Source organism: Triticum urartu, chromosome 2, assembly GCF_003073215.2.
Source record: "Triticum urartu cultivar G1812 chromosome 2, Tu2.1, whole genome shotgun sequence".
NCBI lineage: Eukaryota > Viridiplantae > Streptophyta > Magnoliopsida > Poales > Poaceae > Triticum > Triticum urartu.
Window position 1 is genome coordinate 473,701,175 of NC_053023.1, and position 18,696 is coordinate 473,719,870.

Sequence of the window (18,696 nt, forward strand, 5' to 3'; positions counted from 1 at the left end):
AACCAATCTAGTTGGCCAAACCAAATCGATAGTTCGAAGAGACTGGCAAAGATATCAAATCATGCATATAAGAATTCAGAGGAGATTCGAATAATATTCATAAATAAGCTGATCATAAATCCACAATTCATCGGACCTCGTCAAACACACCGCAAAAAAGTATTACATCGAATAGATCTCCAAGAACATTGAGGAGAACATGGTATTGAGAATCAAAGAGAGAGGAGAAGCCATCTAGCTACTAGCTATGGACCCGTAGGTCTGTGGTAAACTACTCACGCTTCATCGGAGAGGCAATGGTGTTGATGTAGAAGCCCTTCGTGATCGAATCCCCCTCCGGATCAATGCCGGAAAAGGTCCCTAGATGGGATCTCATGGGTACAGAAGGTTGCGGCGGTGGAAAAGTGGTTTTGTGGCTCCCCTAGAAGGTTTTGGGGTGTTTGAGAATATATAGGTGGAAGAAATAGGTCGGTGGAGTCATGAGGGGACCACAAGGGTGGGGGCGCGCCCTACCCCCTGGACGCGCCCTCCGTCGTTGTGGCTGCCTCGTGGCTCCCCTGACATGCACTCCAAGTCCTCTTGATGCCTTCTGGTCCAAGAAAAATCATCGCGAAAGTTTCATTCCGTTTGGTATTCCTTTTCTACAAAACTCTAAAACAAGGAAAAAGCAGAAACTGTCACTGGGCTCTAGGTTGATAGGTTAGTCCCAAAAATCATATAAAATAGCATATTAATGCATATAAAACATCCAAAACAGATAATATAATAGCATGGAACAATAAAAAATTATAGATACGTTGGAGACGTATCAGTGTTCCAGGTGGCGTGAGTTGTGAAACTATTCCACATTGTTTTAAATGAAGGCCAAACTCATAACTCAAATATTCGCCTCCGCGATCAGATCATAGAAACTTTATTTTCTTGTTACGATGATTCTCCACTTCACTCTGAAATTCTTTGAACTTTTCAAATGTTTCAGACTTGTGTTTCATTAAGTAGATATACCCATGTCTGCTCAAATCATCTGTGAAGGTCAAAAAATAACGATACCCGTCGCGAGCCTCAACACTCATCGGACCGCATACATCGGTATGTATTATTTCCAATAAGTCAGTGGCTTGCTCCATTGTTCCGGAGAACAGAGTTTTAGTCATCTTGCCCATGAGGCATGGTTCGCAAGCATCAAATGATTCATAATCAGGTGATTCAAAAGTCCATCCGCATGGAGTTTCATCATGCGCCTTACACCAATATGACCTAAACGGCAGTGCCACAAATATGTTGCACTATCATTATCAACTTTGCGTCTTTTGGCATCAATATTATGAATATGTGTATCACCATGATTGAGATTCAACAAAAATAGACCACTCTTCAAGGGTGCATGACCATAAAAGATATTACTCATATAAATAGAACAACCATTATTCTCTGATTTAAATGAATATCTGTCTCGCATCAAACAAGATCCAGATATAATGTTCATGCTCAACGCTGGCACCAAGTAACAATTATTTAGGTCTAAAACTAATCCCGAAGGTGGATGTAGAGGTAGCGTGCCGGCGACGATCACATAGACCTTGGAACCATTCCCAACGCGCATCGTCACCTCGTCCTTAGCCAATCTTCATTTAATCCGTAACCCCTGTTTCGAGTTAGAAATATGGGCAACCGAACCGGTATCAAATACCCAAGAACTACTATGAGCATTTGTAAGGTACACATCATTAACATGTATATCAAATATACCTTTGTTCACTTTGCCATCCTTCTTATCCGCCAAATACTTGGGGCAATTCCGCTTCCAGTGCCCAACCCCTTTGTAGTAGAAGCACTCAGTTTTAGGCTTAGGTCCAGAATTGGGCTTCTTCCCGGGAGTGGCAACTTGCATACCATTCTTCTTGACGTTCCCCTTCTTTCCTTTGTCCTTTTTCTTGAAACTAGTGGTCTTGTTAACCATCAACACTTGATGCTCCTTCTTGATTTCTACCTCCGCAGCTTTGAGCATAGCGAAGAGATCGGGAATTTTCTTATCCATGCCTTGCATATTATAGTTCATCACGAAGCCTTTGTAGCTTGGTGGTAGTGATTGAAGAACTCTGTCAATAACACTATCATCTGGAAGATTAACTCCCAGCTGAGTCAAGTGGTTATGAAATCCAAACATTCTCAGTATGTGTTCACTGACAGAACTATTCTCCTCCATCTTGCAGCTATAGAACTTGTTGGAGACTTCATATCACTCAACTCGGGCATTTGCTTGAAATATTAACTTCAACTCCTGGAACATCTCATATGGTCCATGACGTTCAAAACGTCTTTGAAGTCCTGATTCTAAGCCGTAAAGCATGGCACACTGAACTATCGAGTAGTCATCAGATCGAGCTTGCCAGACGTTCATAACATCAGCATCTACTCCTGCAGCAGGCCTTTCACCTAGCGGTGCATCAAGAACATAATTCTTCTATGCAACAATGGGGATAATCCTCAAGTTACGGACCCAGTCCGTGTAGTTGCTACCATCATCTTTCAACTTAGCTTTCTCTAGGAACACATTAAAATTCAAGGGTGAAGGAAATATGCCCTAGATGCAATAATAAAGTTGTTATTTATATTTCCTTATATCATGATAAATGTTTATTATTCATGCTAGAATTGTATTAACCGGAAACTTAGTACATGTGCGAATACATAGACAAAACTTAGTATCCCTAGTATGCCTCTACTTGACTAGCTCGTTAATCAAAGATGGTTAAGTTTCCTAACCATAGACATGTGTTGTCATTTGATGAACGGGATCACATCATTAGAGAATGATGTGATGGACAAGACCCATCCGTTAGCTTAGCATAATGATCATTTAGTTTTATTGCTATTGTTTTCTTCATGACTTATACATGTTCCTCTGACGATGAGATTATGCTACTCCTGAATACCGGGGGAACACCTTGTGTGCTATCAAACATCACAATGTAATTGGGTGATTATAAAGATGCTCTACAGGTGTCTCCGATGGTGTTTGTTGAGTTGGCATAGATCGAGATTAGGATTTATCACTCCGTGTACCGGAGAGGTATCTCTGGGCCCTCTCGGTAATGCACATAACTATGAGCCTTGCAAGCAATGTGACTAATGAGTTAATCACGGGATGATGCATTACGGAACGAGTAAAGAGACTTGCCGGTAACGAGATTTAACTAGGTATGATGATACCGACGATCGAATCTCGGGCAAGTAACATACCGATGACAAAGGGAACAACATATGTTGTTATGTGGTTTGACCGATAAATATCATCGTAGAATATGTAGGAACCAATATGAGCATCCAAGTTCCACTATTGCTTATTGACTGGAAATGTGTCTCGGTCATGTCTACATAGTTCTCGAACCCGTAGGGTCCGCACGCTTAACGTTCGATGATGATTTGTATTATGAGTTATGTGATTTGATGACCGAAGTTTGTTCGGAGTCCCGAATGAGATCACGGACATGACAAGGAGTCTTGAAATGGTAAATAGGTAAAGATTCATATATTGGAAGGTTGTATTTGGACATCAGAATGGTTCCGAGTGGTTCGGGCATTTTTTCCGAAGAACCGGGAGGTTACCGGAACCCCCCGGGAGAGGTATTGGGCCTATTGGGACCTATTGGAGGAGAGGAGAAATACCACGTGAGAGGGGCGCCCCCCTGCCCAAACCGAATTGGACTAGGGGAGGGGGCCGGCCCCCCTCTTTCCTTCTCCCCTCTTCCTCCTTCCCTCCTTCTCCTAGTTGGAATAGGAAAAGGGGGCCGAATCCTACTGGGACTGGGAGTCCAAGTAGGACTCCCCCCTTGGCGCGCCCCCCCTTGGGCCGGCCTCCTCTTTCCCCTCCTTTATATACGTGGGAGGGGGCACACCAAGTCTTCTCTTAGCCATCTGCGGTGCCCCCCTCCACAGTTACACACCTCGGTCATATCGTCGTAGTGCTTAGGATGAAGCCCAGCGCCGGTAACTTAATCATCACCATCGCCATGCAGTCGTGCTGACGAAACTCTCCATCATCCTCAACTGGATCAAGAGCTCGAGGGATGTCATCGTGTTGAACGTGTGCTGAACACAGAGGTGCCATATGTTCGGTGCTAGCATTGGTTGAATCGTGAAGACATTCAACTACATCAACCGCGTTACTAAACACTTCCGCTTTCGGTCTACGAGGGTACGTGGACACACTCTCCCCTCTCGTTGCTATGAATCTCCTAGATAGATCTTGCGTGATAGTAGGAATTTTTTTGAAATATTGCGTTCCCCAACAATGGCATCCGAGCTAGGTATATGCGTAGATGTTATATGCACGAGTAGAACACAACGGGTTGTGGGTGATAATAGTCATACTGCTTACCACCAATGTCTTACTTTGATTCGGCAGTATTGTTGGATGAAGCAGCCCGGACCGACATTACATGACCGCGTTCATGAGACTGGTTCTACCGACGTGCTTCGCACACAGGTGGCTGGCGGGTGTCTGTTTCTCCAACTTTAGTTGAATCGAGTTTGACTATGGCCGGTCCTTGTTGAAGGTTAAAACAGCACACTTGACGAAAAATCATTGTGGTTTTTGATGCGTAAGTAAGAATGGTTCTTGCTAGAAGCTCGTAGCAGCCATGTAAAACTTGCAACAACAAAGTAGAGGACGTCTAACTTGTTTTTGCAGGGCATGTTGTGATGTGATATGGTCAAGACGTGATGAGATATAAATTGTTGTATGAGATGATCATGTTTTGTAGAAGTAATTGGCAACTGTCAGGAGCCATATGGTTGTCATTTTATTGTATGAAATGCAATCGCCATGTAATTGCTTTACTTTATCACTAAGCGGTAGCGATAGTCGTGGAAGTGTTGGGGAACGTAGTAATTTCAAAATTTTCCTACACACACGCAAGATCATGGTGATGCATAGCAACGAGAGGGGAGAGTGTTGTCTACGTACCCTCGTAGACCGGAAGCGGAAGCGTTAGCGCAACACGGTTGATGTAGTCATACATCTTCACGGCCCGACCGATCAAGCACCGAAACTACGGCACCTCCGAGTTCTAGCACACGTTCAGCTCGATGACGATCCCCGGACTCCGATCCAGCAAAGTGTCAGGGAAGAGTTCCGTCAGCACGACGGCGTGGTGACGATCTTGATGTTCTACCATCGCAGGGCTTCGCCTAAGCACCGCTACAATATTATCGAGGATTATGGTGGAAGGGGGCACCGCACACGGCTAAGAGAACGATCACGAAGATCAACTTGTGTGTCTAGAGGTGCCCCCTACCCCCGTATATAAAGGAGCAAGGGGGAGAGGCCGGCCGGCCCTTGGGGCGCGCCAAGGAAGGAGGAGTCCTCCTCCTAGTAGGAGTAGGACTCCCCTTTCCTAGTCCAACTAGGAAGAGAGAAGGGGGAAGGAAAGAGAGGGAGAGGGAGAGGGAAAGAGGGGCCGCGCCCCCCTCCCCTAGTCCAATTCGGACTCCCTATGGGAGGGGGCGCGCCACCTCCTGGGCTGCTGCCCTCTCTCTCCCCTCAGGCCCATTAAGGCCCAATACTTCCCCGGGGGGTTCCGGTAACCCTTCCAGCACTCCGGTTTTCTCCGAAATCACCCGAAACACTTCCGGTGTCCGAATATAGCCGTCCAATATATCGATCTTTATGTCTCGACCATTTCGAGACTCCTCGTCATGTCCGTGATCATATCCGGGACTCAGAACAACCTTCGGTACATCAAAATATATAAACTCATAATGAAACTGTCATCGTAACGTTAAGCGTGCGGACCCTACGGGTTCGAGAACAATGTAGACATGACCGAGACACGTCTCCGGTCAATAACCAATAGCGGAACCTGGATGCTCATATTGGCTCCTACATATTCTACGAAGATCTTTATCGGTCAGACTGCATAACAACATACGTTGTTCCCTTTGTCATCGGTATGTTACTTGCCCGAGATTCGATCGTCGGTATCTCAATACCTAGTTCAATCTCGTTACCAGCAAGTCTCTTTACTCGTTCTGTAATACATCATCCTGCAACTAACACATTAGTTGCAATGCTTGCAGGGCTTAAGTGATGTGCATTACCGAGAGGGCCCAGAGATACCTCTCCAACAATCGGAGTGACAAATCCTAATCTCGAAATACGCCAACCCAACAAGTACGTTCGGAGACACCTATAGAGCACCTTTATAATCACCCAGTTACGTTGTGACGTTTGGTGGCACACAAAGTGTTCCTCCGGTAAACGGGAGTTGCATAATCTCATAGTCATAGGAACATGTATAAGTCATGAAGAAAGCAATAGCAACAAACTAAACGATCAAGTGCTACACTAACGGAATGGGTCAAGTCAATCACATCATTCTCCTAATGATGTGATCCCGTTAATCAAATGACAACTCATGTCTATGGTTAAGAAACATAACCATCTTTGATCAACGAGCTAGTCAAGTAGAGGCATACTAGTGACACTCTGTTTGTCTATGTATTCACACATGTATTATGTTTCCGGTTAATACAATTCTAGCATGAATAATAAAAATTTATCATGATATAAGGAAATAAATAATAACTTTATTATTGCCTCTAGGGCATATTTCCTTCAGTGTCCCACTTGCACTAGAGTCAATAATCTAGTTCACATCGCCATGTGATTTAGCACCAATAGTTCACATCACCATGTGATTAACACCCATAGTTCACATCGTCATGTGACGAACACCCTAAGGGTTTACTAGAGTCAATAATCTAGTTCACATCGCTATGTGATTAACACCCAAAGAGTACTAAGGTGTGATCATGTTTTGCTTGTGAGAGAAGTTTAGTCAACGGGTCTGCCACATTCAGATCCCTAAGTATTTTGCAAATTTCTATGTCAACAATGCTCTGCACGGAGCTATTCTAGCTAATTGCTCCCACTTTCAATATGTATCCAGATTGAGATTTAGAGTCATCTGGACCAGTATCAAAATTTGCATCGACGTAACCCTTTACAACGAACCTTTTTGTCACCTCCATAATCGAGAAACATATCCTTATTTCACTAAGGATAATATGACCGCTGTCCAGTGATCTACTCCTAGATCACTATTGTACCCCCTTGCCAAAAAACAGTGTAGGGTATACAATAGATCTGGTACACAGCATGGCATATTTAATAGAACCTATGGCCAAGGCATAGGGAATGACTTTCATTCTCTCTCTATCTTCTACCGTGGTCGGGTTTTGAGTCTTACTCAACTTCACACCTTGTAACACAGGCAAGAACTCTTTCTTTGACTGTTCCATTTTGAACTACTTCAAAATCTTGTCAAGGTATGTACTCATTGAAAAACTTATCAAGCGTCTTGCTCTATGTCTATTGATCTTGATGCTCAATATGTAAGCAGCTTCACTGAGGTCTTTCTTTGAAAAACTCCTTTCAAACACTCCTTTATGCTTTGCAGAATAATTCTACATTATCTCTGTTCAACAATATGTTATTCACATATACTTATCAGAAATGTTGTAGTGCTCCCACTCACTTTCTTGTAAATACAGGCTTCACTGCAAGTCTGTATAAAACTATATGCTTTGATCAACTTATCAAAGCGTATATTCCAACTCCGAGATGCTTGCACCAGTCCGAAGATGGATCGCTGGAGCTTGCATATTTTGTTAGCACCTTTAGGATTGACAAAACTTTCTTGTTGCATCATATACAACTCTTCTTTAATAAATCTAATAAGGAATGCAGTTTTGTTTATCCACTTGCCAGATTTCATAAAATGCGGCAATTGCTAACATGATTCGGACAGACTTAAGCATAGATACGAGTGAGAAACTCTCATCGTAGTCAACACCTTGAACTTGTCGAAAACCTTTTTGCGACAATTCTAGCTTTTGTAGATAGTGACACTACTATCAGCGTCCGTCTTCCTCTTGAAGATCCATTTAATATCAATGGCTCGCCGATCAATGGGCAAGTCAATCAAAGTCCATACTTTGTTCTCATACATGGATCTCATCTCAGATTTCATGGCCTCAAGCCATTTCGTGGAATCTGGGCTCATCATCGCTTCCTCATAGTTCGTAGGCTCGTCATGGTCAAGTAACATGACCCCCAGAACAGGATTACCGTACCACTCTGGTGCGGATCTCACTTTGGTTTACCTACGAGGTTCGGTAATAACTTGATCTGAAGTTACATGATCATCATCATTAGCTTCCTCACTAATTGGTGTAGTAATCACAGGAACAGATTTCTATGATGAACTACTTTCCAATAAGGGAGCAGGTACAGTTACCTCATCAAGTTCTACTTTCCTCCCACTCACTTTTTTCGAGAGAAACTCCTTTTCTAGAAAGGATCCATTCAAAGCAACGAATATATTGCCTTCGGATCTGTGATAGAAGGTGTACCCAACATTTTCTTTTGGGTATCCTATGAAGACGCACTTCTCCGATTTGGGTTAGAGCTTATCAGGTTGAAACTTTTTCACATAAGCATTGCAACCTCAAACTTTAAGAAACGACAGCTTAGGTTTCTTGCCAAACCATAGTTCATACGGTGTCGTCTCAACGGATTTAGATGGTGCCCTATTTAACGTGAATGCAGCTATCTCTAATGCATAACCCCAAAATGATAGTGGTAGATCGGTAAGAGACATCATAGATCGCACCATATGTAATAAAGTACGGTTATGACGTTCGGACACACCATTATGCTGTGGTGTTCTAGGTGGCGTGAGTAGTGAAACTATTTCACATTGTTTTTAACTGAAGGCCAAACTCGTAACTCAAATATTTTACTTCTGCGATCATATCGTAGAAACTTTTATTTTTGTTACGATGATTCTCCACTTCACTCTGAAATTCTTTGAACTTTTCAAATGTTTCAGACTTGTGTTTCATCAAGTAGATATACTCATATCTGCTCAAATCATCTGTGAAGATCAGAAAATAATGATACCTGCCGCGAGCTTCAATATTCATCGGACCACATACATCAGTATGCATGATTTCCAACAAATCTGTTGCTTGCTGCATTCTTCCGGAGAACGGAGTCTTAGTCATCTTGCCCATGAGGCATGGTACGCAAGCATCAACTAATTCATAATCAAGTGATTCCAAAAGTCCATCAGCATGGAGTTTCTTCATGCGCTTTACACCAATATGACCTAAACGGCAGTGCCACAAATAAGTTGCACTATCATTATTAACTTTGCATCTTTTGGTTTTAATATTATGAATATGTGTATCACTACGATCGAGATCCAACGAACTATTTTCATTGGGTGTGTAACCATATATGGAAACAGAATAACAATTTATTCTCTTACTTAAATGAATAACCGTATTGCAATAAACATGATCAAATCATATTCATGCTCAATGCAAACACCAAATAACACTTATTTAGGTTTAACACTAATCCCGAAAGTATAGGGAGTGTGCGATGATGATCATATCAATCTTGGAACCACGTTCAACACACATCGTCACTTCACCCTTAACTAGTCTCTGTTCATTCTGCAACTCCCGTTTCGAGTTATTACTCTTAGCAACTGAACCAGTATCAAATACCGAGGGGTTGCTACGAACACTAGTAAAATACACATCAATAATCTGTATATCAAATATACCTTTGTTCACTTTGCCATCCTTCTTATCTGCCAAATACTTGGGGCAGTTCTGCTTCTAGTGACCAGTCCCTTTGCAGTAGAAGCACTTAGTCTCAGGCTTAGGATCAGACTTGGGCTTCTTCACTTGAGCAGCAACTTGCTTGCCGTTCTTCTTGAAGTTCCCCTTCTTCCCTTTGCCCTTTTATTGAAACTAGTGGCCTTGTCTACCATCAACACTTGATATTTTTCTTGATTTCTACCTTTGTCGATTTCAGCATTACGAAGAGCTTGGGAATCGTTTCCGTTATCCCTTGCATATCATAGTTCATCACGAAGTTCTACTAACTTGGTGATGGTGACTAGAGAATTCTGTCAATCACTATTTTATCTGGAAGATTAACTCCCACTTGATTCAAGCGATTGTAGTACCCAGACAATCTAAGTACATGCTCACTGCTTGAGCTATTCTCCTCCATCTTTTAGCTATAGAACTTGTTGGATACTTCATATCTCTCAACTCGGGTATTTACTTGAAATATTAACTTCAACTCCTGGAACATCTCATATGGTCCATGACGTTCAAAACGTCTTTGAACTCCCGATTCTGAGCTGTTAAGCATGGTGCACTAAACTATCAAGTAGTCATCATATTGAGCTAGCCAAACGTTCATAACGTCTGCATCTGCTCCTGCAATAGGTCAGTCACCTAGCGGTGCATCAAGGACATAATTCTTCTGTGCAGCAATGAGGATAAACCTCAGATCACGGATCCAATCTGCATCATTGCTACTAACATTTTTCAACTTAGTTTTCTCTAGGAACATATAAAAATTAAACGGGGAGCAACATCGCGAGCTATTGATCTACAACATAGATATGCTAATACTACCAGGACTAAGTTCGTGATAAATTAAAGTTCAATTAATCATATTACTTAAGAACTCCCACTTAGATAAACATCCCTCTAATCATCTAAGTGATCACGTGATCCAAATCAACTAAACCATAACCGATCATCACGTGAAATGGAGTAGCTTTCAATGGTGAACATCATTATGTTGATCATATCTACCATATGATTCACACTCGACCTTTCGGTCTCAGTGTTCCGAGGCCATATCTGCATATGCTAGGCTTGTCAAGTTTAACCTGAGTATTCTGCGTGTGTAAAACTGGCTTGCACCCGTTGTAGATGGACGTAGAGCTTATCACACCCGGTCATCACATGGTGTCTGGGCACGACGAACTTTGGCAATGGTGCATACTCAGGGAGAACACTTATACCTTCAAATTTTAGTAAGGGATCATTTTATAAAGCTACCGTCGAACTAAGCAAAATAAGATGCATAAAAGATAAACATCATATGCAATCATAATATGTGACATGATATGGCCATCATCATCTTGTGCTTGTGATCTCCATCTCCGAAGTACTGTCATGATCTCCATCGTCACCGACATGACACCATGATCTCCATCATCTTGATCTATATCAATGTGTCGTCACATGGTCGTCTCGCCAACTATTGCTCTTGCAACTATTGCTATCGCATAGCGATAAAGTAAAGCAATTATTTGGCGCTTGCATCTTATGCAATAAAGAGACAACCATAAAGCTTCTGCCAGTTGTCGATAACTTCAACAAATCATGATCATCTTATACAACAACTTATATCTCATCACGTCTTGACCATATCACATCACAACATGCCCTGCAAAAACAAGTTAGACGTCCTCTACTTTGTTGTTGCAAGTTTTACGTGGCTGCTACGGGCTTAAGCAAGAACCAATCTTTCCTACGCATCAAAACCACAACGATAGTTTGTCAAGTTGGTGTTGTTTTAACCTTCGCAAGGACCGGGCGTAGCCACACTCGGTTCAACTAAAGTTGGAGAAACTGACACCCGCCAGCCACCTGTGTGCAAAGCACGTCGGTAGATCCAGTCTCGCGTAAGCGTACGCGTAATGTCGGTCCGGGCCGCTTCATCCAACAATACCGCCGAACCAAAGTATGACATGCTGGTAAGCAGTATGACTTATATCACCCACAACTCACTTGTGTTCTACTCGTGCATATAACATCAACACATAAAACCTAGGCTCGGATGCCACTGTTGGGGAACGTAGTAATTTCAAAATTTTCCTACGCACACGCAAGATCATGGTGATGCATAGCAACGAGAGGGGAGAGTGTTGTCTACGTACCCTCATAGACCAGAAGCGGAAGCGTTAGCACAACGCGGTTGATGTAGTCGTACGTATTCATGGCCCGACCGATCAAGCACCGAAACTACGGCACCTCCGAGTTCTAGCACACGTTCAGCTCGATGACGATCCCCGAACTCCAATCCAGCAAAGTGTCGGGGAAGAGTTCCGTCAGCACAACGGCGTGGTGATGATCTTGATGTTCTACCATCGCAGGGCTTCGCCTAAGCACCGCTACAATATTATCGAGGATTATGGTGGAAGGGGGCACCGCACACGGCTAAGAGAACGATCACGAAGATCAACTTGTGTGTCTAGAGGTGCCCCCCTGCCCCCGTATATAAACGAGCAAGGGGGAGAGGCCGGCCGGCCCTTGGGGCGCGCCAAGGAGGGGGGAGTCCTCCTCCTAGTAGGAGTAGGACTCCCCTTTCCTAGTCCAACTAGGAAGAGAGAAGGGGGGAGGAAAGAGAGGGAGAGGGAAAGAGGGGCCGCGCCCCTCCCCTAGTCCAATTCGGACTCCCTATGGGAGGGGGCGCGCCACCTCCTGGGCTGCTGCCCTCTCTCTCCCCTCAGGCCCATTAAGGCCCAATACTTCCCCGGGGGGTTCCGGTAACCCTTCCAGCACTCCGGTTTTCTCTAAAATCACCCGAAACACTTCCGGTGTCCGAATATAGCCGTCCAATATATCGATCTTTATGTCTCGACCATTTTGAGACTCCTCGTCATGTCCGTGATCATATCCGGGACTCCGAACAACCTTCGGTACATCAAAATATATAAACTCATAATGAAACTGTCATCGTAATGTTAAGCGTGCGGACCCTACGGGTTCAAGAACAATGTAGACATGACCGAGACACGTCTCTGGTCAATAACCAATAGCGGAACCTGGATGCTCATATTGGCTCCTACATATTCTACGAAGATCTTATCGGTCAGACCGCATAACAACATACATTGTTCCCTTTGTCATCGGTATGTTACTTGCCCGAGATTCGATCATCGGTATCTCAATACCTAGTTCAATCTCGTTACCGGTAAGTCTCTTTACTCATTCTGTAATACATCATCCTGCAACTAATTCATTAGTTGCAATGCTTGCAAGGCTTAAGTGATGTGCATTACCGAGAGGGCCCAGAGATACCTCTCTGACAATCGGAGTGACAAATCCTAATCTCGAAATACGCCAACCCAACAAGTACCTTTGGAGACACCTGTAGAGCACCTTTATAATCACCCAGTTACGTTGTGACGTTTGGTGGCACACAAAGTGTTCCTCCGGTAAACGGGAGTTGCATAATCTCATAGTCATAGGAACATGTATAAGTCATGAAGAAAGCAATAGCAACAAACTAAACGATCAAGTGCTATGCTAACGGAATGGGTCAAGTCAATCACATCATTCTCCTAATGATGTGATCTCGTTAATCAAATGACAACTCATGTCTATGGTTAGGAAACATAACCATCTTTGATCAACGAGCTAGTCAAGTAGAGGCATACTAGTGACACTCTGTTTGTCTATGTATTCACACATGTATTATGTTTCCGGTTAATACAATTCTAGCATGAATAATAAACATTTATAATGACATAAGGAAATAAATAATAACTTTATTATTGCCTCTAGGGCGTATTTCCTTCAGGAAGCAATAGTTGGCGAGACGACAACGATGCTATGATGGAGATCAAGGTGTCAAGCCGGTGACGATGGAGATCATGATGGTGCTTTGGAGATGGAGATCAAAGGAACAAGATGATGATGGCCATATCATGTCACATATTTTGATTGCATGTGTTTATCCTTTATGCATCTTATTTTGCTTAGTACGGCGGTAGCATTATAAGATGATCCCCCACTAAATTTCAAGGTATAAGTGTTCTCCCTGGGTATGCATCGTTGCTACAGTTCGTTGTGTCGAGACACCACATGATGATCGGGTGTGATAAGCTCTATGTTCACATACAATGGGTGCAAGCAGTTTTGCACACGCAGAATACTCGGGTTAAACTTGACGAGCCTAGCATATGCAAATATGGCCTCGAAACACTGAGACCGAAAGGTCGAACGTGAATCATATAGTAGATATGATCAACATAGTGATGTTCACCATTTAAAACTACTCCATCTCACGTGATGATCGGACATGGTTTAGTTGATTTGGATCACGTGATCATTTAGATGACTAGAGGGATGTCTATCTAAGTGGGAGTTCTTAAATAATATGATTAATTGAACTTTAATTTATCATGAACTTAGTACCTGATAGTATTTACATGTCTATGTTGTTGTATATCAATGGCATGTGCTACCGTTCCCTTGAATTTTAATACGTTCCTAGAGAAAGCTAAGTTGAAACATGATGGTAGCAACTACACGGACTGGGTCTGTAACTTTAGGATTATCTTCATTGCTGCACAGAAGAATTACGTCCTGGAAGCACCGCTAGGTGCAAGACCCGCTGTTGGAGCAACTCCAGACGTTATGAACGTCTGGTAGAGCAAAGCTGATGACTACTCGATAGTTTAGTGTGCCATGCTTTACGGCTTAGAATCGGGACTTCAACGATGTTTTGAACGTCATGGAGCATATGAGATGTTCTAGGAGTTGAAGTTAATATTTCAAGCAAATGCCTGAATTGAGAGATATGAAGTCTCCAATAAGTTCTATAGTTGGAAAATGGAGGAGAATAGTTCTGTCAGTGAACATATACTCAGAATGTCTGGGTACCACAACCACTTGACTCAACTGGGAGTTAATCTTCCTGATGATAGTGTCATTGACAGAGTTCTTCAATCACTGCCACCAAGCTACAAAAGCTTCATGATGAACTATAATATGCAAGGGATGGATAAGACAATTCATGAGCTCTTCGCAATGCTAAAGACTGTGGAGGTAGAAATCAAGAAGGAGCATCAAGTGTTGATGGTTAACAAGACCACTAGTTTCAAGAAAAAGGGCAAAGGAAAGAAGGGGAACTTCAAGAAGAACGGCAAGCAAGTTTCTGCTCAAGTGAAGAAGCCCAAGTCTGGACCTAAGCCTAAGACTGAGTGCTTCTACTGCAAAGGGACTGGTCACTGGAAGCGGAACTGCCCCAAGTATTTGGCAGATAAGAAGGATGGCAAAGTGAAAGGTATATTTGATATACATGTTATTTATGTGTACCTTACTAATGCTCGTAGTAGCACCTGGGTATTTGATACTGGTTCTGTTGCTCATATTTGCAACTCAAAATAGGGGCTACAGATTAAACGAAGATTGGCTAAGGACGAGGTGATGGTGTGCGTGGGAAATGGTTCCAAAGTCGATGTGATCGCCGTCGGCACGCTACCTCTACATCTACCTTCGGGGTTAGTTTTACACCTGAATAATTGTTATTTGGTGCCGGCGTTAAGCATGAACATTATATTTGGATCTTGTTTGATGTGAGGCGGTTATTCATTTAAATTAGAGAATAATGGTTGTTCTATTTATATGAGTAATATCTTTTATGGTCATGCACCCTTGATGAGTGGTCTATTTTTTGAATCTCGATTGTAGTGATACACATATTCATAATATTGAAACCAAAAGATGCAAGGTTAATAATGATAGTGCAACTTATTTGTGGCACTGTCGTTTAGGTCATATTGGTGTAAAGTGCATGAAGAAACTCCATGCTGATGGGCTTTTGGAATTACTTGATTATGAATCACTTGATGCTTGCGAACCATGCCTCATGGGAAAGATGACTAAGACTCCGTTCTCCGGAACAATGGAGCGAGCAACTGACTTGTTGGAAATAATACATATTGATGTATGCGATCCAATGAGTGTTGAGGTTCGCGGCGGGTATCATTATTTTCTGACCTTCATGGACGATTTGAGAAGATATGGGTATATCTACTTGATGAAACATAAGTCTGAAACGTTTGAAAAGTTCAAAGACTTTCAGAGTGAAGTGGAAAATCATTGTAACAAGAAAATAAAATTTCTACGATCTGATCGTGGAGGTGAATATTTGAGTTATGAGTTTGGTCTTCATTTGAAACAATGTGGAATAGTTTCGCAACTCACGCCACCTGGAACACCACAGCATAATGGTGTGTCTGAACGTCGTAACCGCACTTTATTAGATATGGTGCGATCTATGATGCCTCTTACTGGTTTGCCGCTATCGTTTTGGGGTTATGCTTTAGAGACGGCTGCATTCACGTTAAATAGGGCACCATCTAAATCCGATGAGATGACACCATATGAAATGTGGTTTCGCAAGAAACCCAAGTTGTCGTTTCTTAAAGCTTGGGGCTGCGATGCTTATGTGAAAAGGCTTCAACCTGATACGCTCAAACCCAAATTGGAGAAATGTGTCTTCATTGGATACCCAAAGGAGATAGTTGGGTACACCTTCTATCACAGATCCAAAGGCAAGATATTCGTTGCTAAGAATGGATACTTTCTAGAGAAGGAGTTTCTCTCGAAAGAAGTGAGTGGGAGGAAAGTAGAACTTGATGAGGTAATTGTACCTTCTCCCAAATTGGAAAGTAGTTCATCACAGAAATTAGTTTCGGTGATTCCTACACCAATTAGCGAGGAAGCTAATGATGATGATCATGAAACTTCTAATCAAGTTACTATCGAACCTCGTAGGTCAACCAGAGTACGATCCGCACTAGAGTGGTATGGTAATCTTGTTCTGGAGGTCATGTTACTTGACCATGATGAACCTACGAACTATGAGGAAGCGATGATGAGCCCATATTCTGCGAAATGGCTTGAGGCCATGAAATCTGAGACGGGATCCATGTATGAGAACAAAGTGTGGACTTTGGTTGACTTGCCTGATGATCGGCAAGCCATAGAGAATAAATGGATCTTCAAGAAGAAGACTGACGCTGACGATAATGTTACTGTCTATAAAGCTCGACTTGTTGCGAAAGGTTTTCGACAAGTTCAAGGAGTTGACTACGATAAGACTTTCTCACCTGTAGCGATGCTTATGTCTGTCCGAATCATGTTAGCAATTGCCGCATTTTATGATTATGAAATTTGGCAAATGGATGTCAAAACTGCATTCCTTAATGGATATCTTAAAGAAGAGTTGTATATGATGCAACCAGAAGGTTTTCTCGATCCTAAAGGTGCTAACAAAGTTTGCAAGCTCCAGCGATTCATTTATGGACTGGTGCAAGCCTCTCGGAGTTGGAATATACACTTTGATAGTGTGATCAAAGCATATGGTTTTATACAGACTTTTGGAGAAGCATGTATTTACAATAAAGTGAGTGGGATCTCTGTAGCATTTCTAATATGATATGTGGATGACATATTGTTGATTGGAAATAATACATAATTTCTGGATAGCATAAAAGGGATACTTGAATAAGAATTTTTCAATGAAAGACCTCGGTGAAGCTGCTTATATATTGAACATCAAGATCTATAGAGATAGATCAAGACGTTTAATTGGACTTTCACAAAGCACATACCTTGATAAAGTTTTGAAGAATTTCAAAATGGACCAGTCAAAGAAAGGGTTCTTGCATGTGTTACAAGGTGCGAAGTTGAGTTAGACTCAATGCCCGACCACTGTAGAAGATAGAGAGAAAATGAAAGTCATTCCCTATTCCTCGGCCATAGGTTCTATCATGTATGCAATGTTGTGTACCAGACCTGATGTGTGCCTTGCTATAAGTTTAGCAGTAAGGTACCAAAGTAATCCAGGAGTGGATCACTGGACAGCGGTCAAGAACACCCTGAAATACCTGAAAAGGACTAAGGATATGTTTCTCGTTTATGGAGGTGACAAAGAGCTCGTCGTAAATGGTTATGTCGATGCAAGCTTTGACACTGATCCAGATGACTCTAAGTCACAAACCGGATACGTATTTATATTGAATGGTGGAGCTGTCAATTGGTGCAATTCCAAACAGAGCGTCGTGCCAGGATCTACGTGTAAAGCGGAGTACATAGCTGCTTTGGAAGCAGCAAATGAAGGAGTCTGGATGAAGGAGTTCATATCCGATCTAGGTGTAATACCTAGTGCATCGGGTCCAATGAAAATCTTTTGTGACAATACTGGAGCAATAGCCTTGGTGAAGGAATCCAGATTTCACAAGAGGACCAAACACATCAAGAGACGCTTCAATTCCATCGGCGATCAAGTCAAGGAGGGAGACATAGAGATTTGCAAAATACACACGGATCCGAATGTGCAGACCCATTGACTAAGCCTCTCTCACGAGCAAAACATGATCAGCACCAAGACTCCATGGGTGTTAGAATCATTACTATGTAATCTAGATTATTGACTCTAGTGCAACTGGGAGAATGAAGGAAATATGCCCTAAAGGCAATAATAAAGTTGTTATTTATATTTCCTTATATCATGATAAATGTTTATTATTCATGCTAGAATTCTATTAACCGAAAACTTAGTACATGTGTGAATACATAGACAAAACTGAGTATCCCTGGTATGCCTCTACTTGACTAGCTCGTTAATCAAAGATGGTTAAGTTTCCTAACCATAGACATGTGTTGTCATTTGATGAATGGGATCACATCATTAGAGAATGATGTGATGGACAAGACCCATCCATTAGCATAGCATAATGGTCGTTTAGTTTTATTGCTATTGCTTTCTTCATGACTTATACATGTTCCTCTGACTATGAGATTATGCAACTCCCGAATACCGGAGGAACACCTTGTGTGCTATGAAACATCACAACGTAACTGGGTGATTATAAATATGCTCTACAGATGTCTCTGATGGTGTTTGTTGAGTTGGCATAGATCAAGATTAGGATTTGTCACTCCGTGTATCGGAGAGGTATCTCTCGACCCTCTCGATAATGCACATCACTATGAGCCCTGCAAGCAATGTGA